Source organism: Pelobates fuscus, chromosome 5 (genome assembly GCF_036172605.1).
Source record: "Pelobates fuscus isolate aPelFus1 chromosome 5, aPelFus1.pri, whole genome shotgun sequence".
Classification (NCBI taxonomy): domain Eukaryota; kingdom Metazoa; phylum Chordata; class Amphibia; order Anura; family Pelobatidae; genus Pelobates; species Pelobates fuscus.
In genome coordinates this window covers 304,068,370-304,094,341 of record NC_086321.1, presented here as the reverse complement: position 1 = coordinate 304,094,341, position 25,972 = coordinate 304,068,370, and positions in this window count along the sequence as shown.

Below are 25,972 nucleotides of genomic sequence, written 5' to 3'. Positions count from 1 at the left end.
GTCTACTTGAAAATACTTCATCCATTACTTCCAAACAATCATGTTGACTTTCAGTAGGTTGTGGCAAAAGGGTAGCTGGATTTAAGGTGTTTACAGTCTCTAAATGCACTCTTGGGTTTTCACACAACATTGCTTGATACTTGGTCATACGGCTATTACTAAACCAATGATTTCCTTTGTAATCCAACAACGTCTGTACTGCATGTGGGACTCGTACATAAAGTTCTTGACCCAGAGTGAGTTTATCGGCTTCAGCTACTAGCAGGGCGGCTGCAGCTACTGCTCTTAGACAAGGTGGAAGTCCGCTGGCCACTGCATTCAGTTGCTTAGACATGTAGGCAACAGGTCTTTGCCATGATCCCAAGTACTGTGTCAATACTCCCACAGCCATTCTTCTTTGCTCATGTACATACAGGTAGAATGGTCGTGTGTGATCAGGTAGACCTAATGCTGGGGCACTCATCAAAGCCTTCTTCACATCTTCAAATGCCGTTTGCTGTTCTTGAGTCCATAAGAAGGGGTCGTGCTCTGTACCTTTGATAGCTGCATACAGAGGTTTTGCCAGTATCGTGTAGCTGGGAATCCATATCCTACAGAAGCCTGCTGCCCCCAAGAATTCTCGCACTTGTCTTCTATTCTTGGGTATCGGTATTTGGCACACAGCTTCTTTTCTCTCTGGCCCCATAATTCTTTGACCTTCAGAGATATGGAATCCCAGATATTTGACAGTTGGCAAACACAACTGAGCCTTCTTTCTAGACACCTTGTATCCTGCCTTCCAGAGAATGTGTAGTAGATTGTGCGTTGCTTGCTGACATATTTCCTTTGTAACTGCTGCTATCAACAAGTCATCTACATATTGTAACAATACACACTCTCCTGGGATGGACTCGAAATCCAGTAGATCTTGACTTAGAGCTGAACCAAATAGGGTAGGTGAATTTTTAAACCCTTGGGGCAGTCTTGTCCAGGTCATTTGGCGTTTTGAGCCCGTTACAGCGTTTTCCCATTGGAAAGCGAAGATACATTGACTTTCTGCGGCAATTCGGAGGCAAAAGAAGGCATCTTTGAGGTCTAAGACTGTAAAATAAGTAGCCCCGTCTGGAATTAAAGCAAGCAGGTTATATGGATTGGGTACAACTGGGTGTATACTAACAACCGCATCATTGACTGCTCTCAAGTCCTGCACAGGTCGATACTCATCTGTACTGGGCTTTTGAACAGGCAGCAATGGGGTGTTCCAGGGGGAAGTACAGAATTTTAGGATACCATACCGTATGAACTTATCCAGATAAGATTGGATGTTCTTCTTAGCCTTCTGCGGGATGTGATATTGTCTTAGGCTCACTGGATAAACCCCAAGTTTTAGTTCGATTTTAATAGGTGGAATATTGCGGGCCAGTCCTGGTGGGTTGTTCTCTGCCCAAACTCCTGGTATGTTGAATAAGGACTCATCACTCCTAGGGTTTTGGCTAGTCAACGCTGTATAAAGTCGCCACTCTTCTTCCTTTGGTACGGATAATGTCATAATACCTGAAGGTCCATTAAACTTTAAGGATGTTGTTCCATTTGGTAGGAACGTAATCTGCGCTTGTAATTTTGATAGCATATCACGTCCCAGCAATTGGACTGGACATTCAGGCATATAAAGGAATTGATGTTTTACTACGTGGCCTCCCAATGTACAGAGTCGACTTTTAAGAACCGTTTTTTCAGCACTTCTTCCAGTTGCTCCTATTACAGTAATAGTTCTTCCAGATGGAGGAGCAACTAGGTCAGTCACCACCGAATGTTCAGCACCAGTGTCGATCATGAACGCACTCCCTTTTCCCCCTATTGATACATCGACCATAGGCTCCGCTCGACCAAGGGGGATGGAGCCCGGTCGGTATCAATAGTCCTCCATGACCGTGTCAGCCAATCCTACAAAGTCCCTACCTTCTCTATCGCGGGACCTTTGCGCTGCTGGAAAATACCTATCTTCCCTAACACTTCCTCTGTTCCCATTACTCCCTCTATTACCATTACTCCCTCCGGGGCCTCCTCTACCTCTCGCTCTGCCTCTAAAGTTTCCATAACCTGCCCTGGGTTGGTCTCTCTCGTACTGCTCTCTTTGTGGACACTCGTTCCTCCAATGCCCTTCTTCCTTGCAATACGCGCACTGATTCCTACTCAAAGGCTCCCTACTCCATCTACTATCGCCTCTATCTGGGCCCCGTCTATCTACGCCTGCGATCGCTACCGCTAACATATCTGCCCTTTTACGCATCTTACTTTCTGTTTCCCTATTCATATACACTTTATTCGCTACCTCCATTAGTTGGGTGATAGACATACCTGCAAACCCTTCTAACTTCTGTAGCTTGCGCTTAATATCTCCGTAAGCTTGGCTGACAAAGGCGGAGTTCACCATTCGGGAATTATCTGCGTCTTCCGGATTAAAGGGGGTATACAAGCGGTATGCCTCCAATAATCTGTCATAAGACAGTGGGCTCTTAATCACTTTTCTGAATCACCTCAACTGTCGACATATTAAGGGCTTTCTTTCCTCCGGCTTTCATGCCAGCAATTATAGCGTCTCTATAGGCTCTGAGTTGAACCATATCAGCACCATTTACATTCCAGTCGGGATCGGTGTTAGGATAATGTGTTGCGGCCCATGCTGCTGGATTGGCTTGATTCAAAGCACGGGCTCTATCCTCTAGCGCTTTAATGGCCGCTTGATTAATCCTTGTCCTTTCCTCATTGTTAAACCAAGTCATTAATAACTGCTGGCAATCAGCCCATGTCGGATTATGTGTCTGAACTATCGAGGTGAACAGATCGGTCATAGCTTGTGGTTTCTCAGTGTACGAGGAATTGTGGGTCTTCCAATTCAAGAGATCGGTAGTCGTGAACGGGACATATACGAAGACTGGGTCAGCATGTGCCATTTGACCTGCGGCATCGATATAGGCTGACCCGGGATTCAGACGAAGAGGCATCTGATAATGTTTTAATTGTTGGGTACCGGTCAGTTGTCGGGTTAGTATGGGGCTACGTAGAGGGGCGTCAGTTAGAGGTTCCGGTCGGGAGGTAATAAAGCATGAGGATGTGGGAGCTTGGTTTTGGGAAAAGTTAGTAAATAGAACACTTCGAGCCGAGCTAGAAGAAGCTTGACCGGAAGTCTGAAGTGGCGCCAAATCAGGATATTCAGATCTAATGGGGGTTGGTTCTGGTTCCGGAAGGGGAGATTTAGTACGAGAGGGGGTGGATTCTGTACTGGAGGAGGAAGCGGAAGTGGATGAGGGTAATGGGGGAAGGGGTGCAGGACTTCCTGCATTCGCGTCACTTCCTCTTAAAGGAAAGTAAGGGGGCGGCAAAGGGATCTCGGACTCAGGGGGCGTGTCCAAAATGGGCCTAACACCAGTCCTAGTGGACAAACAAGTCCTAGCCACCATGAGGCGACATTGCTCCTCGTGGCATGTCTGAATCCATTTTGGCGAGTCATTTACGGCCTGTCTCCAACAATCAATATAAGGAAACTGCCCGTAAAGTTCAGGCCTACCTGATACAGCCACGTGTAAGCGCTGTACCAGAGTTGGATCCGAACTGCCACGTGGCGGCCATGCCGCAACCAAAGTAGGCCACTCCCTAGTACACAAAGTGACCAAACGTACAGGAGACATTTTAACCCCAAAATCACATGTTTTGAATCCCTTTTTAAAATTCTTCACCATACAACCTAAGGGATCCGGAATCGTTGACTCCGACGCGCCCATACTTATCAATGGAACGTCGTTGACAACGAATACTATGCACACGTACTATTCAACAGTCACACCCGTTTCCTCTGGCAACAGCACCACGTGGTACGGTTACCAAGTGAAACGTACACAATAACACAATAAACACTCAGGGAATTCCCGTACACGCACAGCTGTTACACCAGTCACTAAATAATCAATATTATGCCCTTTGGCGAAACTATACAGTCACCCACGCTATAATTCTCTATATATGAATTACCCGTCTATAACACACCCCAGTAACATCGTCTCTTACAAATAGCGGTTACAGTATGGTTAGCATAGGTCAAAGCACAATTTAAGGTCACAATACAATTATTAGTGGTTATGGTGTTAAACATGCAATAGACGACAATGATTAGTACTTATATACAGTGTCAGTAAATATACAGGGTTATGGTACCGTGCACTATGATACAGCAACACACTATTAACACTCTCGCTAGACGGCTGAGCTCGCGCGATCTAACAAGATATACACTTTACTAAACAATCTTTATCACATTTACAATTCCCAACTAAACTATTGGCCAGTACCTTGAATGGACTACCTAAAACTATGTACACCCGTTTTGGTTAGCCACACTGCCCAAGCACCACATATAGCGAGCTAGAGGACCGAATTTACACAGACGCCTCTTAGTCGATTACTATCAAAAATCTAGTGGGTTCCAAATTTACACGCCTTCCCACTTAGCCAAGATAGGTTGAGAGCTAGCGAACCGAATTTACACAGACGCCGCTTAGTCTCCCGGTCCCTCCGACCTAGCGAACGTAATATACACCCTAGAACGCTAGTCTAGACAAGACACCGGTGTCCGGCTAGGGCTATTTACACCAGAACCCCGCCTGACTAACCAAATCAAACGGTCTGACTAAAGAGCGTTCAATTGAGCGGTGCGCCTTCGCTCCTTCCCTCCGACAGAGGGGGCAGATTCCATACACAAATAACCCCTTATGGGCCTACCGCACAATCGGTATACCCCTAGTGGGTCTGCCGTCTAAAACAGCAGTTGTCTTACCTCCTCGTTCCTGAACCTGAGTTCACACTCATCGACGGGGACACCCCAGCACTTCTCACGTAGAGGCCGATGATCTCCTGGACAACAGACCAGTGGCGCCGAGACGAAGGGAGGTCCACGCAGAAGTTCAGGGGTGCAGCCGTAGAGAACGTGGGCAAAGATAGACCGTCTCACGCCTCTGCCTCTCAGCTACCGTTGAACGATGAGCTTCCCGGCCAATGCACCAAATGATACCGGAGAAACTGACGGAAGCCAAGCACAGAGAGATGGACACAGGTTTCTTCAGGAAGGAAGAGATTCTTTATTGGATCACCGATCGGGACTCAGAGGGACTAATGTCACCAAAAATACAGCAAGTTCTGAGCCCCGGACAATAGTGCAGGCTCCTTATATAGGCACATAACTCCTCCCATATTAAGCTCCACCCGCACATTCTCTTGACCAATCAATACAAATAAGAATTAACTTCCTGCTTGACCGCATGGCTTGTCCAGCACAATGGAGGAGGGGAATACTACATCCTGTATTCTTGCACATGCTCCGTACACTACTGATCGTATCTTGCCTCGTGCAACCAACTGATCGATACGTCAGCATATGCACGTACACATGCCACGTGGTAATCTCGGCCTACTAAATTTATTTTTACCGAGATTCCACCACAATAAAGCCTATGCCAGAGCATATGATCTGTTCAAAAAATTTGTAGGTGATTACAATGTAATAAATGTTTTTTCCATAGAAACCATGGTTGCGTTCACAACCTTTTGACACATATATCTCTAAAATTAGCATACAATACAATCAAACTTTACTTAAAGGATCACTATAGGGTCAGGAACACAAACATGTATTCCTGACCCTATAGTGTTAAAACCTCCATAAATATAGCAACATCTTACTGTATTCAAGCCAGAAGCTGTAGATCTGCATGCTGTTTGCCTAAAAAAAAATAAGCAGTCTGCTGACATCATCAGAAGTGGTAGCCTGATCCAATCACAGTGCATCCCATAGGATTGGCTGAGGTTGACAAAGAGGCAGATCAGGGGCAGAGCCAGCATGATTCAAACACAGCCCTGGCCAATCAGCATCTCCTCATAGAGATGAATTGAATCAATGAATCTCTATGAGGAAAGTTCAGTGTCTGCATGCAGAGAGAGGAGGTACTGAATGTTTGGATGCATTTTAGGCAGCCATGACCCAGGAAGGATCTCTAACAGCTATCTGAGGAGTGGCCAGTGAAGTTATCACTAGGCTGTAATGTAAACACTGCATTTTCTCTGAAAAGTGTTTACAGCAAAAAGCCTGAAGGTAATGATTTTACTCACCAGAACAAATTCAATAAGCTGTAGTTGTTCTGGTGACTATAGTGTCCCTTTAACAGTCATACAATACTACATTTCAAAAGCAACTTGATCGATAAGCACCAGCACACACTGATGAGTAACTACTAAGGTTTAAACAATGAGACCCGATATGGGTACTATAACCACTGTCACTGCAAGAATAGCCACCACCTGCGGTAAGGAATATAAAGATTTGGTGCCTATTGAATAAACAATAGTGGTTGCAGGACTCTGTGAAAATAGTATTTCAGTAGCTGCAATGTGATTTCACAAAGTAGCTGTAGCGGAATGCAGTGAGCCTGTCCTGCAAAATGCCTGTGTGACTGTGTTCGTATATGTTTTCCCTATGTTGAAATTGCTATTCGTTTGTGTATTATGTGAATTGTATGGTATTCGGTAGTTTCCATCCGTACTATATACTTATGGAAACTACCGAACGGAGGGACCACCCCAGAGAGAAGTGTGCCAGCTATTAAAGTTCACATTCTTTCCAACCGCAAGTTAACCGGCTCATTAACATTGTATCTGGGTGGCCGCCATTCGGCATGCGTACACGTGGCGGCGGCCATCTTACGCATGAAAGTCCCAGCGGTGTTTGGTCGTCGAGTGCCTGGAACTCAAATCGGACACTCAAACAACCAAACACCGCTGAGACCTCCAGAGCTCCGTAACTGCCGAACGGAGAAACATAACGAATCCCCATTCGGTAGTAATAAAGTACCGAATGAGGTAATCACTATCTAGGTGAATGTAAATGTGGATGGCAATTATAAATGTCTGTTTTAACTGCCGAACGGAGACCGACCGCAGGGCCCATTCTCATGGAACCCTTTTCGGATACCAACTCGTGTGCGGTCGGTCAAACTTCACCTGCCTGTAACTACCGAACCCCTGGTCCGATCTGGGTGAATTTTGGATATTATATTCACCCAGATCAGGGCTACCTAGCGGTACCCTGATATTAAGGATATGTGATGGTTTAGGGGTACATCCAAGTTTGGGGTAAAGTACTGTACTACTTAAGGGGATTATGACTCACTCTGAGGGGAGGAGATGTGTGGGAGGTAACAAGAATGGTATTGGTTACTGTCATAATTACTGTAGTTCCCTCCCTTGCATGGGAGCAGGCTTTATAAGAAACCTTGGAATAAACGATTGTCAGTTCTACTCCTGAAACTGTGTGTCGTCCAGTTATTGGGAGTGCTGTGGGGATTTCGCTGTACCTTTTTACCTGCTGGAAACTCTGCTGTGGATTTACTAATGACTTGTTCCTGAGCCTTCCTTGGATCTAAAGTGGAGAATAGCTGCGAGAAATCAGCTCTCCGCTACATTGGTTGGCAGCGCTGGGATCCAGACTCTCAGAGGAACAAGGATTAATGGAGATTGACCTTTCTACGCTAAAGAGAACCACATTGAAAGACCTTCTGGAAGCGAAAGGTGTTTCTGCCAGCAGCAAATCCAAAGCAACGCTTATCACCGAAGTAATGGCAGAATACAGAGCAGAGGAGGTCCAGGCCACGGAACAAAGACCTGAAACAGAACAGGAGGAGTTCCAAAGGCAGTTACAATACAGACTGGCCTTCTATGGGGAAAACCCACCCACAGAGATCATCTCTAAAACCATGACAGAGGTGCAGGAGTTTGTGAAGAGAAATAGGAGACCACAAACACCAGAAAGAAGTACAGCAGGAGCTGTGGCACAAGAGGGTAAGCCCAAAATTCCCTATCAAGCTTTTAAAACGTATGTGGAAGCAGAGGAGGATATAGATGCCTTCCTCCAGGACTTTGAGAGACTGTGTACACTGCATAACATACCAAGGGAAGAGTGGGTACCCATATTAGCAGGACGGCTGTCAGGAAGGGCAGCGGAAGCCTACCGCACTGTACCAGATGTGGAAATTAGGAACTATAGCCGGGTGAAAGAGATTATCCTGGCCCGGTATGCAATAACACCAGAGGCATACCGGAGACGTTTCAGGGAATTGAAAAAGGTGGACAAAGATTCACATGCAGAGTGGGCTTGCCGACTAGAAAGGGCAGCTCTTGGGTGGATGCAGTCGAGTAAAGCGAGGTCCATGGAGGACTTGTTACAAATGCTGCTGTTGGAGCAGTTTTATGAGGGTATATCCTCAGAACTACAGGAATGGGTGAGGGATCGTAACCCCACCACCCTCACCGAGGCTGCCAAAAAGGCAGATGACTTTATGGATGCTCGCAGACAAACCAAGGCAGTGGGTACCAAACCGGCCATGCGGCCACTAGGGGTAAATTCATTTTCTCCTAACCCTCAACCCCCACCAAGACCCCTTCCTCCACCTGCACCAGCAGCAGCGCAGCAGAGATACCGCACACCTGCTTCTGTGCAATGCCAGAGGTGGGGACATTACCAGCGAGATTGTCCGCAGTCCAGGGAACGCAACACCTGGATCCGACCAGGACCTCCACCACCACCACCAAGAGCAGCAGCGCATCATTACCAGGACGAGTTACCACTTTCCTACAGCTCTGCCGTTCCAGTCACGACTGTGGAACAGTGGGAAGTGCTGCATGAGGCCAACCCCTTACAGGCACATGCGGACAACCGCCAGCACCATAGGCAGACCGTATATCTGGAAGGGAAGCCTATGCAGGGGCTCCGAGACTCGGGAGCCACTATCACCCTGGTGCAAAGCCATTTGGTCTCGGACAAGGCCAAGCTGAATAAGACTGTGGCTGTCAGGGTTGCAGGGGGAGCCGTGTATCGGCTAGACACAGCCAGGGTACATTTGCATTGGGGTGCGGGGTTCGGGAATGTGGAAGTGGGACTAATGCCGCAATTACCTGCTGAGGTGGTCCTGGGGAATGATCTGGGCAAACTCACCTCCGCATTTGAACCACAAACTACGGAAGAAGCACACCCAGTAGTCACCAGGCAACAGGCCCGCACCCAACAAAACAACGCACTGCCGGAGGTCCAGGTAAGAGATTCCTCCCCTTCCCTAGACTGTATCCCTTGGGCCCCTCCTGACGAGTTTGTAGCCGAGGTAATCACTGACCCTACCTTACAGGTATACCGAGACAAGGTCACCTCTATCCAACCGGGGGCAGAGGGGGAAAGATTTGTATGGGACAGACAGTTATTGTACCGGGAAACAAGTAAACAGATAGATGGGTCAGACCCCATTGCTACAAGACAGCTGGTGGTACCTCAGAGGTACCGAACCGAATTACTCCGGATAGCGCACGATATTCCGCTATCCGGACATTTGGGGGTCAGCCGTACCAGATATCGATTGACCCAAAGTTTCTTCTGGCCAGGGATTAGCCAGGAGGTACGCAGGTACTGTAATACCTGCGACACGTGCCAGAGGGTGGGAAAGAGGGGGGGATAAGCGTAAGGCGAGGCTGCACCCCCTACCCATAATTGAGGAACCCTTTCATAGGGTTGCCGTAGATATTGTAGGCCCCTTCCGGAAACCTAGCCCCTCGGGCAAACGGTACATCCTGACCGTAGTGGACTATGCCACTCGCTACCCCGAGGCGGTAGCTTTAACGAATATACATGCAGAGACGGTGGCTGAGGCGCTGATGCAGATTTTCTCCCGGATGGGGTTACCCAGGGAGATCATCTCGGATCAGGGCACTCAGTTCACGGCAGAGGTTACCCAACAACTCTGGAAGTTCTGCAAAATTAAGCCTATAATTAGTGCTCCGTACCACCCCCAGACTAATGGGCTCTGCGAACGGTTCAATGGCACCTTAAAACAGATGCTCCGAACCTTCGCCGAGACTCACCGAGACTGGGAAAAATTCCTGCCACACTTACTGTTTGCTTACAGGGAGGTGCCGCAGGAATCTACAGGATTTTCCCCCTTTGAACTGCTATTTGGGAGGAGGGTAAGGGGACCCCTAGACTTGATTAGAGAGCACTGGGAGGGAGACCGTAGCGTGGACGGTACCCCTATTGTACCATATGTGTTGGCCCTCCGAGATCGCCTGGAAGCACTCACCAAGACGGTAAAGGAAAACCTACAGGCAGCTCAGACGCGTCAGCGCACCTGGTACGATAGGGGCGCCAGGGACCGCAGCTTTCAGGTCGGACAGAAAGTTTTAATTTTAAAACCTGTCCGACACGATAAGCTACAGGCCGCCTGGCAAGGCCCTTATAAAGTGGTAGAACAACGATGTGACACCACGTATATAATTGGCCACTGCGCAGGGAATGGGGGGCGACGCATGATCCATGTGAACATGCTGAAACCTTACCAGGAACGGTCAGAGGAGGTGACAGCTATCTGCGCCCCCACCTCTGAAGAGAGCGACAGCCTACCCCTCCCCGATCTGTTAGAAGATGGACAGCTGGCTGGGGATTTAGGAGCAGTTGTATTGGGGGATCGGTTGAGCCCACAGGAGCGTATCGAGGTACAACAACTACTGCAGGAAAAGCAGGAGACCTTTTCTAATGTACCTGGATACACCCCTCTGGCCACCCACCGAGTAGACACCCCAGGTCAACTTCCCATGCGCCAGACCCCATACCGCATCCCTGAAGCGGTCCGGGAGAATATGCGCAAAGAGATTGAGGAGATGATACAGTTAGGAGTGATTGAGCCTCAGATAGTCCCTGGGCATCTCCAGTGGTCCTCGTACCAAAGCGGGACGGCACGACCCGCTTTTGCGTGGACTACAGGAGACTGAATGAGAAGACCGTATCCGACGCATACCCGATGCCTAGGATCGATGAGTTACTAGACCGGATGGCCAGGGGACAATACCTTACCACGATTGATCTGTGCAAAGGGTATTGGCAGATTCACTTAGCCCCGGAAGCCATCCCTAAGTCCGCCTTTGTCACCCCATTCGGCCTGTACCAATTTAAGGTCATGCCGTTTGGGATGAAAAACGCGCCGGCTACCTTCCAGCGGATGGTGGACCGCCTCCTAGATGGGTTCCAAGACTATACCTGCGCATATCTCGATGATATTGCCATATTTAGCGATACCTGGCAGGAACACTTGGCCCATATAGGAGCGGTTCTAGACAGGATCAGGGAGGCTGGTTTGACCCTAAAACCAGCTAAATGTAGTATTGGGATGGCCGAGGTACAGTACCTGGGCCACAGAGTGGGCTGTGGTAAGCAGAAGCCGGAACCCGCCAAAGTAGAGGCAGTATCACAGTGGCCTACCCCGACAACTAAAACCCAGGTGTTAGCCTTCCTAGGGACAGCAGGGTATTACCGGAAATTTGTCCCCAATTATAGTGCCCTGGCCAAACCCCTCACGGACCTGACACGTAAAAACCTTCCCCGCCAAGTAACCTGGACCCCGGAGTGTGAGCAGGCATTCCAACACTTGAAAGATGCACTTGTTAATGCCCCTGTCTTGGCCGCTCCCAATCCAACTAAACGTTTTCTTGTTCACACAGACGCTTCTATGTTTGGATTGGGGGCAGTATTAAGCCAAGTCGGGGCCGATGGCGGAGAACATCCAGTGGCTTACATCAGTCGCAAACTTTTACCCCGGGAAGTAAGCTACGCCGCCATCGAAGGAATGCCTGGCTGTGGTGTGGGCCTTGAAGAAATTGCAACCCTACTTGTATGGACAGGCTTTTTCGCTGCTCACGGATCACAACCCGTTAGTCTGGCTGAACCGGGTGGCTGGGGACAATGCCAGGCTGCTGCGCTGGAGTTTGGCGCTGCAGCCTTTTGACTTTAACATTCAATACCGCCCGGGTAAGCAAAATGGAAACGCCGACGGGTTGTCGCGACAAACTGATCTGGAGAAATGATCCGTGAGCACCCCGGTCATCCCCAAGCCGATCCGTGTGGGATCAGACTGTGTATGCCGGCTTGTGGGCAAGGGGGAGCAGTGTAGCGGAATGCAGTGAGCCTGTCCTGCAAAATGCCTGTGTGACTGTGTTCGTATATGTTTTCCCTATGTTGAAATTGCTATTCGTTTGTGTATTATGTGAATTGTATGGTATTCGGTAGTTTCCATCCGTACTATATACTTATGGAAACTACCGAACGGAGGGACCACCCCAGAGAGAAGTGTGCCAGCTATTAAAGTTCACATTCTTTCCAACCGCAAGTTAACCGGCTCATTAACATTGTATCTGGGTGGCCGCCATTCGGCATGCGTACACGTGGCGGCGGCCATCTTACGCATGAAAGTCCCAGCGGTGTTTGGTCGTCGAGTGCCTGGAACTCAAATCGGACACTCAAACAACCAAACACCGCTGAGACCTCCAGAGCTCCGTAACTGCCGAACGGAGAAACATAACGAATCCCCATTCGGTAGTAATAAAGTACCGAATGAGGTAATCACTATCTAGGTGAATGTAAATGTGGATGGCAATTATAAATGTCTGTTTTAACTGCCGAACGGAGACCGACCGCAGGGCCCATTCTCATGGAACCCTTTTCGGATACCAACTCGTGTGCGGTCGGTCAAACTTCACCTGCCTGTAACTACCGAACCCCTGGTCCGATCTGGGTGAATTTTGGATATTATATTCACCCAGATCAGGGCTACCTAGCGGTACCCTGATATTAAGGATATGTGATGGTTTAGGGGTACATCCAAGTTTGGGGTAAAGTACTGTACTACTTAAGGGGATTATGACTCACTCTGAGGGGAGGAGATGTGTGGGAGGTAACAAGAATGGTATTGGTTACTGTCATAATTACTGTAGTTCCCTCCCTTGCATGGGAGCAGGCTTTATAAGAAACCTTGGAATAAACGATTGTCAGTTCTACTCCTGAAACTGTGTGTCGTCCAGTTATTGGGAGTGCTGTGGGGATTTCGCTGTACCTTTTTACCTGCTGGAAACTCTGCTGTGGATTTACTAATGACTTGTTCCTGAGCCTTCCTTGGATCTAAAGTGGAGAATAGCTGCGAGAAATCAGCTCTCCGCTACAGTAGCAATATTAGATAGAAAATGTATCAGCTACTTGTATCTCTTCTTCCCATATAAGGGCAAAAAAAATAAAAAATAGCTGAGTGACAACAATCTAGTAAAGGTTCTGCTATATACATAAACCAATACACTAAGGAATAGGTAGAATAAATGGGAGAAATATATTGTCCCACTGTAGTAGAAATTTAAAATGCTATGTAATTTATATTGTCCAGCCGACAGATTGCTTAAAATGTAAAAGATTTTATTTGCAACAATACACTGTCTAAAACTTACACACTTAATATAAAAGACAGTAAAGTTCCCAAGTATGAAGAGCAGCTGCTGCCAAGTCTAAATTCTGAGGGTCCAAAAGATGTAAAAATCTCTCTCACCGGATGGATGAAATCGAGTGTGAACCTCCTCGTGTTGTAAACAGACTTGCTGCCAGCCGCGTGCGTTCCATTGCGGCTCCGGTTGCGTTCCAGCCTGCTCTCCTGGGAATCAGAGTAGAATGCCGCCTTACGCGTTTCGTGATCATAGGATCACTTCATCAGAGGATGGCATTCTCGGTTCTCTCTTCTATTAAATACTCTCTGGTCTAATTGCTCAATTAAAATATGAACCCCTCATCTACTGGAGCATAATTTGTCAAGAACGGATTTCTACTACATAAATAAATCACTTTGCGTTTTCAATAAATGAATACAGATAAAAAAAATATGATTGTTTTAACAATAAAAAAAGTGAATATTAACATTTTGTTTGGACACATTATATTATAAACAAGATTATATTGCAATAGTATAAAACTAAACTAAATATATAAATAACAAGTCATACACTGGAAGATTTAAAAAATCAATATGAATCTATAAAGATAAAATAAAGAATTTAAATTGTTCTACCTAAAAGTGTGGTCTAATAATTCATAATAAAAAATTTACAGTAAAAAATAAACTTCATCATCCTATTTAGAAAATCTCTGGTTCTTCTTGGATGACTTTCTGAAAAACATGAAATTTCTCATTATTGTTCCATTATATTATAGAAAGATTATATTACAGTAGTATAAACTTGATGAAGTTTAAAAGATCATACACTAGAAAGTTTAAAAATCAATATAAAATCCATACTACATAAAAATGTAAAAAAACCATATATAAAAAATATATTAATTCAGCCTAAAAATGCATTAAAATATATTTGACAATATAATAGGCTTGATCTTCTTATTTATAAAATATCTCGTACTTCTTAGGTGACTTTCTGAAAAACACAAGTTTCTTCGTTACTATTCCAAAGATCATCCCCAAAATTACAATAAAAGATCAGTTGTGGAAAATAAATTATTTTCGTTTACACTTAGCATTAAGTTCCTTATCAGTCATCATTTTCTTCTTGGTTCAACTTAAAGTTTGTCATATTAGGAAAAAAATAAATAAATAAATATAAAAAAGGGGGGGGAAAGATATGTTAAAAATAAATTTAAAGGGGGGCGGGGCCTGACTGCAATGGAGGAAGGTTGCATCTCTACCGAGCTCCTCCATAAGCTTGCTATACATGACTTATTGTGACCGTCCTGGTTCGTAACTCATCGACCCTTGGAGAGATTCATATCCCCCGATTTTCTCGACACTCCTGGAATCAGTATGGGGCTCCTTGCAGACTCACACAATCCTCCAGAACGCATGAGGCCTACAGCGCACCGGGCGGGAGAGGCGGCCGCTCTCCTGGCTCGGAAGTGCAAAGACGGAACCACTGCAGACCACGAGCCCTGTCGCCCCCCCCTCTGGACCGGCGGGGGTGATCCCGGTCCGCCCCTGGAGGGCAATCAAGACCCAGAAGGAGAGTGGGGTGAAGCGCGGCACAATGGTGGGGTCCACGGCAACTCACCAAACATGGCGGAGGCCACGTGTTGCCCTACCTCAAGCGACATTGAAAACAGGCTGGACAGACTCTTTGAAGCTTTCTGGCAGAAGCTGGAACGAAGAATGCGCCAAAATGCCCGAATACAGCCCAGTGGTCCCCCACAACACCAGCCAGCAATACATGTAGGCCGTCAGCCACCAGAGCTCCCTGTACGGAAGGCCCAAACATGGCGGCAGGTCAGAAGGGGAAACCCACTGAAACGCACGGCACCTCCGCACAGCAAACAGCAGCGACCCACACCAGAGCCTCAAGAAAAGAGGGAAGCATATCAAGTCCGGATCCCTGTGCAAAAGGTCCAAACTTGGCAGCAGGTCGGAAGGGTAAGCCCACCGAAACGCATTACACCTCAACACAGCAAACGACAGCGACCCACAGCAGGCCCTCCAGAAACAAGGAAGACATCACAAGAAGTCCAGATCCAGGCGTATGTCCTCTCCCACCACCCTCCACGGCTTGCTGGCCTGAAGACTCACTCAGCAGTGCTGACCCGGGTTTTACCCATAGCGGGTATCGGATGAATTGGGACATAAGGACTGAGCTGTACAGCACCCCCGTTGTTTCAGCTTACCATTCCCAGCTCATACAAGAGAGGGGGCCATGCCGTGGTGTGGTATTGGAGCACTACCAAGAACTGATGTTATATGTAAATACCTTGCTTCTCTTTACTTTCTTTCCTCGCAGTCTGGTTTGGCCCTAGCCTACCTGTAACCCTAAGCATAGACCAAAAACGTTTTATTTTATTTTATTTTATTTTTATTTCTTTTTTATCAAAGCTTTCAATGTTTAGACCACTGTCTAGCCAATGCATGCCTATATAAAGCGCAGTTGAAAGTAACAAAGTTTAAATATCGTCACATGTTCAGCTGCCTATTGCCTAAAAATGTGAAGCTAACGCATTTACTCAGCATGTTCTCTTCCATGCATGCCCTAATTATGCAGACATGTGTACCTAGCATTTTATTTTATTTTATTTTTATCACCATATTGCAGCTATCCCGATCACTTAGACATGTCATTAGTGCAGGTACTTCAAGCATGCATCAAGTACACAGCGAACAGAATATGGTACCTGCACATAATCTTAACTATAAGCCTACTTTGTCGGGAAATATGCATTGTCTAGCAAATTCTATATGTCTAGTAACCCACTCGATACTCTAAACGTGTACCTTTCAGCGATGTTAATTTATGTTATGTTAAGAAAACACCTATGCAAAGTTAATCTATATTGTTTATAGCCATTCAAAAATGTGCCTGACCTACCAAGTACCTATGCGTTCAAATGTTTTTACTGCGCTAGAGGACTGCCTTTGGGGTACCTCACAAGCGAATGTTGTAAACCTATGCACTTCAAAAATAAAGAATTAAAAAAAAAAAAAATAAATAAATAAATTTAAAGAAATGCATTCAATTCAAAGTCAATATTCAAGCCTAGTGGTTCGAGACTATTGAGTTTAAAAATCCATTTGGCCTCAGTTTTGTCCAGGGCTTTCTCTGGATCTCCTCCTTTCCAATGGACATTAACTTTTTCAATAGCTAAAAATTTAAGACCTGTTGGATTATTTGAATGATAGATGGAAAAATGCCTTGAAAGGTTGTGGGTACTTAATCCCTTCTTAATATTTCGGATATGTTCCCCTAGCCTTATTTTGAACTTTCTCTTGGTTCGTCCTACATCGTGTCTTCCACAGGGACATATCAGAAGGTAAATAACACCACTCGAATTGCAGCTTAAATTTGTTCTGACTTTGAAATCCTCATCCTCTTTCATATTCTGAAATTGTTTAGTTATTGATGCTTGAGTTGGGTTGTTTCTACAACCCAAACATTTACCACATTTGTGGAAACCCGCATTCTCCAAGTTGTCACTTTTTCGTTTTACTTCTTTTAGTGTTGGAGCTAACATAGTTTTAAGATTTGGTGCACGTGAATAGATGACTCTGGGTTTCTCATCCAAAATGGTACCTAATACGTTATCCCCCTTCAAAACTTTCCAATGTTTATTCAGGATGTTTTTTACTTTTCCTGCTTGATTGCTGAATTGAGTAATAAAGGCTGGAGTTTCAATATCCAATTTTCGTGATTATTTTCTATTCTCTAAGGTTTCTTGTCTTGGCAGACTAAGAGTCTTCTCCATAGCACTAATTAGTTTCTCTTCATCATATCCTTTCTTCAATATATACAATACTACATGTTGTGACAAACTGCCGTTTGCCATTGGGCATTGGAGAGGACTGATCGCTAGCCTCCTGCCCTGCGACTATGGCCCTGGGATGTATTGCCCTTTGAGAACTACATTTGGGCATAATGGATTTTTGTATGCTGTTCCTGGCCCTTTAAATACTTTGGAGCAGTGTTACAACTTTTAAACTGGCACTTCGAATGCAGTCGAAGTGCCGAAGTCGTCGAAGTGCAGAAGTCGCTATTTTAACTTAGTCGAACGTGGTCAGCAGTGTGTGCAGCCAAATCTATGGAACTGTTTTCGGCTACCCAATTGCACGAACACCGCTGACCCGTACCTACTTCGACACCGCGGCTGGAGACTAAGTCCCGTTCGAAGATTCGAACGCTTGTTCGAATGGGACTTAGTCATTTTCTCGGTGTAAAATAGACCGACCGCACAGCCCAAATCCATGTAACTGTTTTGGGCATGAAAATGTGCCTGTGGTCGGTCACAAAGGACTTCTGACTAACTTTTGAACTAATATAAGGATTTGCATTTTTGTGAAGATTGGATGTATAGTTTTAAAGTTATAAAAATGTAAAAGTTTTATCTTGAAGATAATTGAGTAGATACAGTAAGAAACTCAATTATCTCCCAAGCAGAGGGGAGGGAATCTGTGGGATGTAACCGTTGTCTGATTGGTTAATGCCTAATTGCCTGTGGGCGTCTCCCTTGTAGGGGAGCACTGCATTAAAGCAGAGTCCCTGCCATTAAACATCAGTTCTTCCTCACCCTAAATCTAGAGTCCTGTCTCTTATTGGGGGAATTGCTATATCACTACAAGGGATTGCTATGCTCTGCATGCTCCCTTGGATAATCACTTCTAAGCTCTTGTAAGAGCTTGTTCCTGCTTCCCTCTCTTGGAAGAGAGGTTCACCCACTGGAACCTGGAGCCTTTTCGGAGGTCCAGGGTGGAAAGGAGACGGCGAGACCCTGACCAAGCTGCGGCGGTTTGTGGGGTCTGCGGTGGTTGTGGTGTCTGCGGAGCGCTTGGAGCCCTCTGTAAGCGCTAGGAGCATCCTTCAACGGAGGTACCCAGTCGGGGTGCCAGGTGATCCGTTATACATGTTAACTATTTATCCAAACAAAGCACCATTCCTAGCTTCTTATCCAGTCAAAAGTGTCCTAAGAAGCGTTCAGAGACTAACAATTCATAAACCCCTCAAAAGACTTCCAATAGATAGTAACCTATTTAGGAACATCTCCGATTTACTAGACAAGAGCCCTTTTGAAAGTATCACTAATCTGATAATCAAATCTGCAGCCCATATAGCCTTTTACGGTTTCCTGAGTCCCAAAGAATTTTCTGTGGAGAAAGCATCCGACTTTAAGTCATGCCTTAAGAGAAAACACCTAACTAAAGTGGACGACCACTATATTCTGTCAATCTCTGATACCAAAACAAGCCAGACTGGATTAGAGATTAGTAGAGATGAATTATTACCCTACCTCTTCCAAGTGGTGTCCAATTCACATATTGGATAACTTAGTCAAGGTACAGCTTTACAACTGACCCCGAACTCCCACTATTAGCCATTCAAAGGAAGACCCTATCCACCAAACAGTTCATGCTATACATACGCACATTGATACTCAGACTGGCACGCAACCCACATTCCTTCTCTGGCCATTCATTCCGTATTGGGGCGGCCACAGCAGCTTCTGGTAATCACTACCAGCACATATCATTAAGAACATGGGATGCTGGTAGGCATGTGCATGTGGAAAATTTTCGGTTTGGTTCGGCATTCCAAAATTCGGGACTTCCGCAATTCAGGACTTCGGCAGTTCAGCACTTCAACACTTTGGAACTTCGGCACTTAAGCACTTCGGAAATTCAGCAACTTCGACACTTCGGAACTTCGGAATTTTGGAACTTCGGCATTTCGGGACTTCGGCACTTCTCTTGCAGCCGCTTAGTAGATAACTCCCGAAAATACTCCCTAAATACTAATAAGGGAGGGGACCCCCTGGCCCCCACCCCTGAGCGGCGGGTGGGGGCCCTAAATTGGAATAAGGGGGGGACCTAATGTCCTCCCCCCTGGCCCCCACCCCTGAGCGGCGGGTGGGGGCCCTAAATTGGAATAGGGGGGGGACCTAATGTCCTCCCCCCTGACCTCCACCCCTGAGCGGTGGGTGAGGGCCCTAAATAGTAATAAGGGGGAGAGACCTAAAGTCCTCCCCCCTGGCCCCACCCCTGAGCGGTGGGTGAGGGCCCTAAATTGGAATATGGGGGGGACCTAATGTCCTCCCCCCTGGCCCCCACCCCTGAGCGGCAGGTGGGGGCCTAATGTCCTCGCCCCTAGTCACCCCCTCCCCCCAAAAATAAACAAATGGACATTAGGTCTCCCCCCTTATTCTTGTTTAGGGTCCCCACCCACCACTCAGGGGTGGGAGTCAGGGGGGAGGACATTAGGTTCTCCCCCCAATTTTTATTTAGGGCCCCCACCCACCGCTCAGGGGTGAGGGGCCGGTGGGAAGGACAATAGGTCCTCCCCTCTTTTTTCACTTTAGGGCCCCCAGCCGTCTCTCAAGGGTGTGGGCCGGGGTGTGGGGGCAATAGGCTGATCACTGTTTAATAGACATGCCCCTACTCGCAGTATAGCGAGTAGGGGTATAATTTACTAATACTAAGTAATCTTTACTTAGTATTAGTAAATTTGGCTGAAAGACCAATTCGGGTCTTTCTGCCTTTTAGTAGATAGCTCCCTAATACCGTGGGAATTAGGGAGTTATCTACTTATTCATTTCTGTCATTACATTGACTGGCCAAGGAACTTACATTTTATATGAATGTGTGTTACTTGATTGTTGTAAGTGTTGCAAATGCTTACAGCTGAATCCTGGCTATGTTTGTACCTTTTTATTTAAAATTGTATACAATGTAACATTCTTCTTCGTTCACTGGGTAAGTATATTAGTATTTAGGCAATACTGTGCTTCGGAACTTCGGCACTACTACACTTCGGAAATTCGGTAATTTCGTCACTTCGGGACTTCGACAATTTGACACTTCCGCAATTCAGCTATTCGGACATTCAGAAGCACCGAAACGAATTGCACATGTCTAGACGCTGGAAATCCTCTGCATACAACAGGTACATCCCTAATCCAGAAAAGGAAATCAGATTTGTTTTTCATGACATGTCTAAATAATGTCTTTCTAAATAATGTATGTATGGCAAAATAAATAGTTTTCTTAATTTTTGCCCTCTTTTTACAGGTCTAACCTCACGTTGGTTTCGGCACACCTCAACCGAATTTTGTTCTTATTAATTTACATAATATCATAACCATACATTCCTCTGAATGTGCCGTACACAAATATATATATATATAAGTCTTTTGTTTGTTCGTTTCAGTATCTGAGGCGGACTCTCCTGATGTTATATCTATCGTGGAGACATTAGGTTTTTGTATACGTTTTCTTGGGCGTCTGGATCTTTGGTGACCGCCCGATAACCATTTATAAACTGTATGTTCTCTGTAGTCTTGTTTTACTCGCTCCATTTTCTGCTTTTTAAATTTAATAAGCTCATTCTGATATCTTGCTACTTCCTCCTTGAGGGTTTGCTGTAGCTTTAAGCCTTCAGCCGAATTCAATTGAAGTGCATGTGTTGATTCCAATTCCAGGATTTTCTGGCGTATTTCTGCCAGATCAGTTTTCACATCTTTTATTATAATAAGTACAAGATCTAAAGATGCTTTATTAAGCACTTGTGTCCAGTCCCTGCAGACTTGAGGTTTCAATCTGCCTATTGTAGGCACATTCATAATTCTAAAGCTGACAAAAAAACTCCGTGTAAATCCAAATCAACTGCTTTTTTATGTAATCTCAATAGTTGAAAATAAATATCCTTGTTTGAATAATGAGTAGTAAATTCAAGACTAGATTTGTCCCACAAGATAGCCTGAGTCTCCTCAGGTGTAAACTGCAAAGTCTCTGCTGTATCTGAATAAGCTCCTGCTTGTATCAAAAAATCATCCATATTTTATCCTTTAGGGAATGTCAATTAATGTAATAATTTCCAAAAAACTGTTACTAATACCAGTATTCACAATTTAAATATGCAGGTGCTATGGGAGAGCTTTCCCCTTCGGCTCCCAATAGTAAATATACAAAAAATGGAATAGTCCATGCACTCTTGCTCAAAAAATAAATAGTATAAATGTTACTTGCCGGGTGCCACTTCCCATGGGGTTGTAGATAGAATCAAACCAGGAATAATTGGGTTGCACTCACGGTCTTGGATAAAAAGTTATAAATTTATTCCATAAATTGATGCAAAATCGATGTTTCGGTCCTCTCAGGGACCTTCCTCAGGATCAAATGACATACATACATACAACAAATATCGCCATTATATAGCTATAAAATTAATACTTAATTGACTTACCCCAGGTGCAAAGAGTTCAACCGCGGCGTTCTCCATTCGTAATTGCGCATGCGCGAAATAGACGCGACCTTCCATAACCCGGAACTTCTCCGTAATGACGTCACTGAACGTCGTTTCCCTGGTTACGCGGTATGCGTTGCCTAGGGAACTATTCTACACAGGAAAATCGCTTGCAGGTTATACTCCGTGCACCTTACTCCGTGCACATTTTTCTTTATTGAATTGGATAAGTAGGTACTACAAAAAAGTGAAACTTACATGTAGATACAATATCCATAGAAAGATCAATTAAGACTATACAACATGTCATAGTAATTCAGATAGATACATTATAGTTACAATTAATAAATTGTCAATAAATGTACTATTAATGTAAATGAAGAAAATATTCCACACAGTATAATCAGCGAGACGGTCATATAACTGTATGCACTGCTACCATACAAGGAACACTGAATAACATTTACATGGTTCTTCCAACACTGGCACTCAACACACAAAGTTAATGAGAGTTAGCTTTTATAAAAACTTGCACGTAATCCCTGATTAATACAGGGATGCCTATACATTGTATATTATTTATTATAAGTCACTACACAATTCATCACTATATAGGAATATTTTTGATTATTTTTTGAATACATTTGTAGATTGGTTACACACTTATTGCAAAGTTAGTGATTTTTTAATTGTTTAATTATTATTTTGTATAGCTGACAGTTAAGTATGCCCCTTTTTTTTTGGCGTGCATACAAATCAAAGCACTATCCATGTGTATATTATATATTAATATGGAGGAATCACAAGTAATCTTTTCTTTATTATTTAGTAAATGAAGGACATTAGGTGTATTAAAATACATACTGTACAATGTTAATTCATTAGTTGTATTAAAATACATATTGTATAATGTTAGTTTAATGTAGTATCCTTTAATAGCAGAACATACAGTCCTTTTATCAAATATTTAAATTGTCTGTTTATTCGATCTGGTCCCAAGGTGCACGGAGTATAACCTGCAAGCGATTTTCCTGTGTAGAATAGTTCCCTAGGCAACGCATACCGCGTAACCAGGGAAACGACGTTCAGTGACGTCATTACGGAGAAGTTCCGGGTTATGGAAGGTCGCGTCTATTTCGCGCATGCGCAATTACGAATGGAGAACGCCGCGGTTGAACTCTTTGCACCTGGGGTAAGTCAATTAAGTATTAATTTTATAGCTATATAATGGCGATATTTGTTGTATGTATGTATGTATGTCATTTGATCCTGAGGAAAGTCCCTGAGAGGACCGAAACGTCGATTTTGCATCAATTTATGGAATAAATTTATAACTTTTTATCCAAGACCGTGAGTGCAACCCAATTATTCCTGGTTTGATTATATATATATATATATATATATATATATATATATATATATATATATATATATCTTGTGCCCCTCTGTTTGCCCTTTCTATATATCGAATCCATCCACATGCTCATTAAATTTCTTCTTCCTTTGGATTCTCGTTTTTTGCCATGTTTCAGTGAATGTGTGAATGTTAGCCACTTGCTTTCTTCTGCTGCTAGGGATTTTACTTTGATTGCCAATTGCATTAGCTCTGCAAGTGACAGAAAATGAAAAATAGCCTGACCATTATAACCCACTACACACTCCTTTTCTAAAAAGCTATCCATCAAAATTCAGCTAGCTTTTTCAGTTTTGCTGATCAGTGGAAGGGAGTTTTTCCATCTATTGTAATATGCATAGTATCTTTTTTTCAGGGTTACAGATATTTAGGCAATTATCATGCACAGTTAATAAAAAAGATGGAGAGGAGGGAGAGAGAGAGAGGAATAGATTGTACACCCCAACAACCATATATTCTAGGCATCTAACACTCATTAGCAGCTTGAGACAGTCATGACCACTAGTTAGTGCTGCTTTAAAGCATCACTGGAACATACTAAAAAAGTGGTGGTGACACAAAAATGTTGAAACTCCTTTATTTTATTTAAACTCAAAATTTACTGCTGTGCATCACTTGCATACACATTATAAGTAGGACCTTGGGGAAAGTCTGCTTTGAGCGATGAACTTCTGCAGGTAAAGAAAATTCAGTTCTTCTTAGTCGTTTCGTTCTAATAAAACAATTAGAGTGAACACATTTTTGTCCATGAGCAGGGCTGCCATCAGAAATTTTGAGGCCCCTGACACAGCTAAAGTTCTGGGCCCCCAGGGCCCATTCCCCAAGTCTGCCCACAGGGCCCATCCTATGTCTGTCCACATGAATATGAAGCATGTGCATACTGTGATGTGTGTGTATAGTGGATGTGGAATGTGTAAAGTGGATGCGGTGTGCGTGTCATGGATGCAGTGTGTACAGTGGATGCAGATTGTATGTTTGTGTAATGTGTGTAGTGGATGTAGTGTGTGTATAGTGATTGCAGACTGTGTGTTTGTGTAATGATGTAGTGTGTGTGTATAGTGACTGCAGAGTGTGTGTTTGTGTAAAGATGTAGTGCAAGCATGTCAAACTTGCGGCCAACAATGAATGTATTTGCGGCCCGCCTGACCAAGGCTGTGCTGTGGCTGCAACTAGCCACAAAACAGGAAAGATTTTTTCTGTCTGCTTCTTGTCTACCCTTCCACCGCCACAAGAGCGCAGTGTGGCTGTCTGTCTGCAGAGCAGGCCAGCCACTCCCCCTTCTCTCCTGCTCGCAGTGCCAGAGGAGCATCTGGCCTGCTTAAGCAGAGCTGGAACTGGAGGACGGGCGGCTCATCTCAAGGTAGAAAAAGAGGGGTTTAGGGGACCTTTCCTGTGTAGTGTGTTAAATTGGGGAGCGAGGGAGGGGGCCAGTGTATTAATTTGGGGTAGCGAGGGAGCCAGTGTATTAATTTGGGTTAGGGAGGGGGGAAGTGTAGTAATTTGAGGGAGGGAAAGGGCCTGACAGAGGGGCCCTGCATACATCCCCTCTCCCCCTCCCTTCCTGACAGTCCCCCTCCCTCCCCTGCACAGATCCCCTCTCCCCCTGCCTCACCTGCACAGATCCCCTCTTCCTCTGCCTCCCTGACAGCCCATCTTCCTCCCCTGCACAGATCCCCTCTTCCCCCGCCTCCCTGACAGCCCACTTCCCTCCCCTGCACAGATGCCTACGCTTACAGTCCCACTCCCCTGCACAGATCCCCTCTCTCTCTCTTCACAGTCTCCCTCCCTGTACAGATCACCTTTCTCCCTGCTTCCCCGGCACACATCCCCTTTCCCACTGCCTCCCCTGCACAGATCCCCTCTCCCTTGCACAGATCCCCTCTCTCCCTGACAGCCCCCCTTCCGGCACAGATCCCCTCTCCCCTGCACACATCCCTTCTCCCCCTGCACAGATCCCCTCTATCCCTGCCACCTGACAGTCCCCCTCCCTCCCCTGCACAGATCCCGTCCCTCCCTGCACTGATCTCCTCTCTCCTCTGCACAGATCCCCTCTCCCTCCCCTGCACAGATCCCCTCTTCCTCCTCTGCACAGATCCCCCGCCTCCCCAGCACCCTGACAGTCACCCCCCCTCCCCTATACAGATCCCCTCTCTTCCCTGCCTACCCTGCACTGGAAATTACGTGGGTCAAGATGGGGCGGCAAACTCAGGGGCAGCCCCGGATGGCAAAAGCTGGGCCACTGGGCCAATGTATTGATTTGGGAGATGGAGGGGCCAGTGTATTAATTCAACCCCTTCCTGACTTAAGGGCCTGGTACGTACACGGTATTCTTAGTACTTACCTGATCGCCTTCGTTCCCTCGCCGGCGATCGATGTTCCTCTCCATTTGGGGCCAAAAGTCCAGAGAATTCAATTTGCTAGCACTGTATTTAACCCTGTAACTTTCCATGACACCCTAAAACCTTTACATTGGGGGTACTGTTTTACTCGAGAGACTTTCGCTGAACACAAATATTAGTGTTTCAAAACAGTTACATAGTTACATAGTTAGATAGCTGAAAAGAGACTTACGTCCATCAAGTTCAGCCTTCCTCACACCTGTTTTTTGCTGTTGATCCAAAATGCAAAAAAAAAAAAACCCCAGTTTGAAGCACAATGTTGCAACAAGCTAGGACAAAAAATTCCTTCTTGACCCCAGAATGGCAGTCAGATTTATCCTTGAATCAAGCAGTTATTACCCTACATTGAAAGATTATATCCTTGAATATTCTGTCTTTGCAAGTATGCATCTAGTTGCTGTTTGAACATCTGTATGGACTCTGATAAAACCACTTCTTCAGGCAGAGAATTCCACATCCTGATTGTTCTTACAGTAAATAAACCTTTCCTTTGCCTTAGACGAAATCTTCTTTCTTCCAGTCTAAACGCATGGCCTCGTGTCCTATGTAAAGTCCGGTTTGTGAATAGATTTCC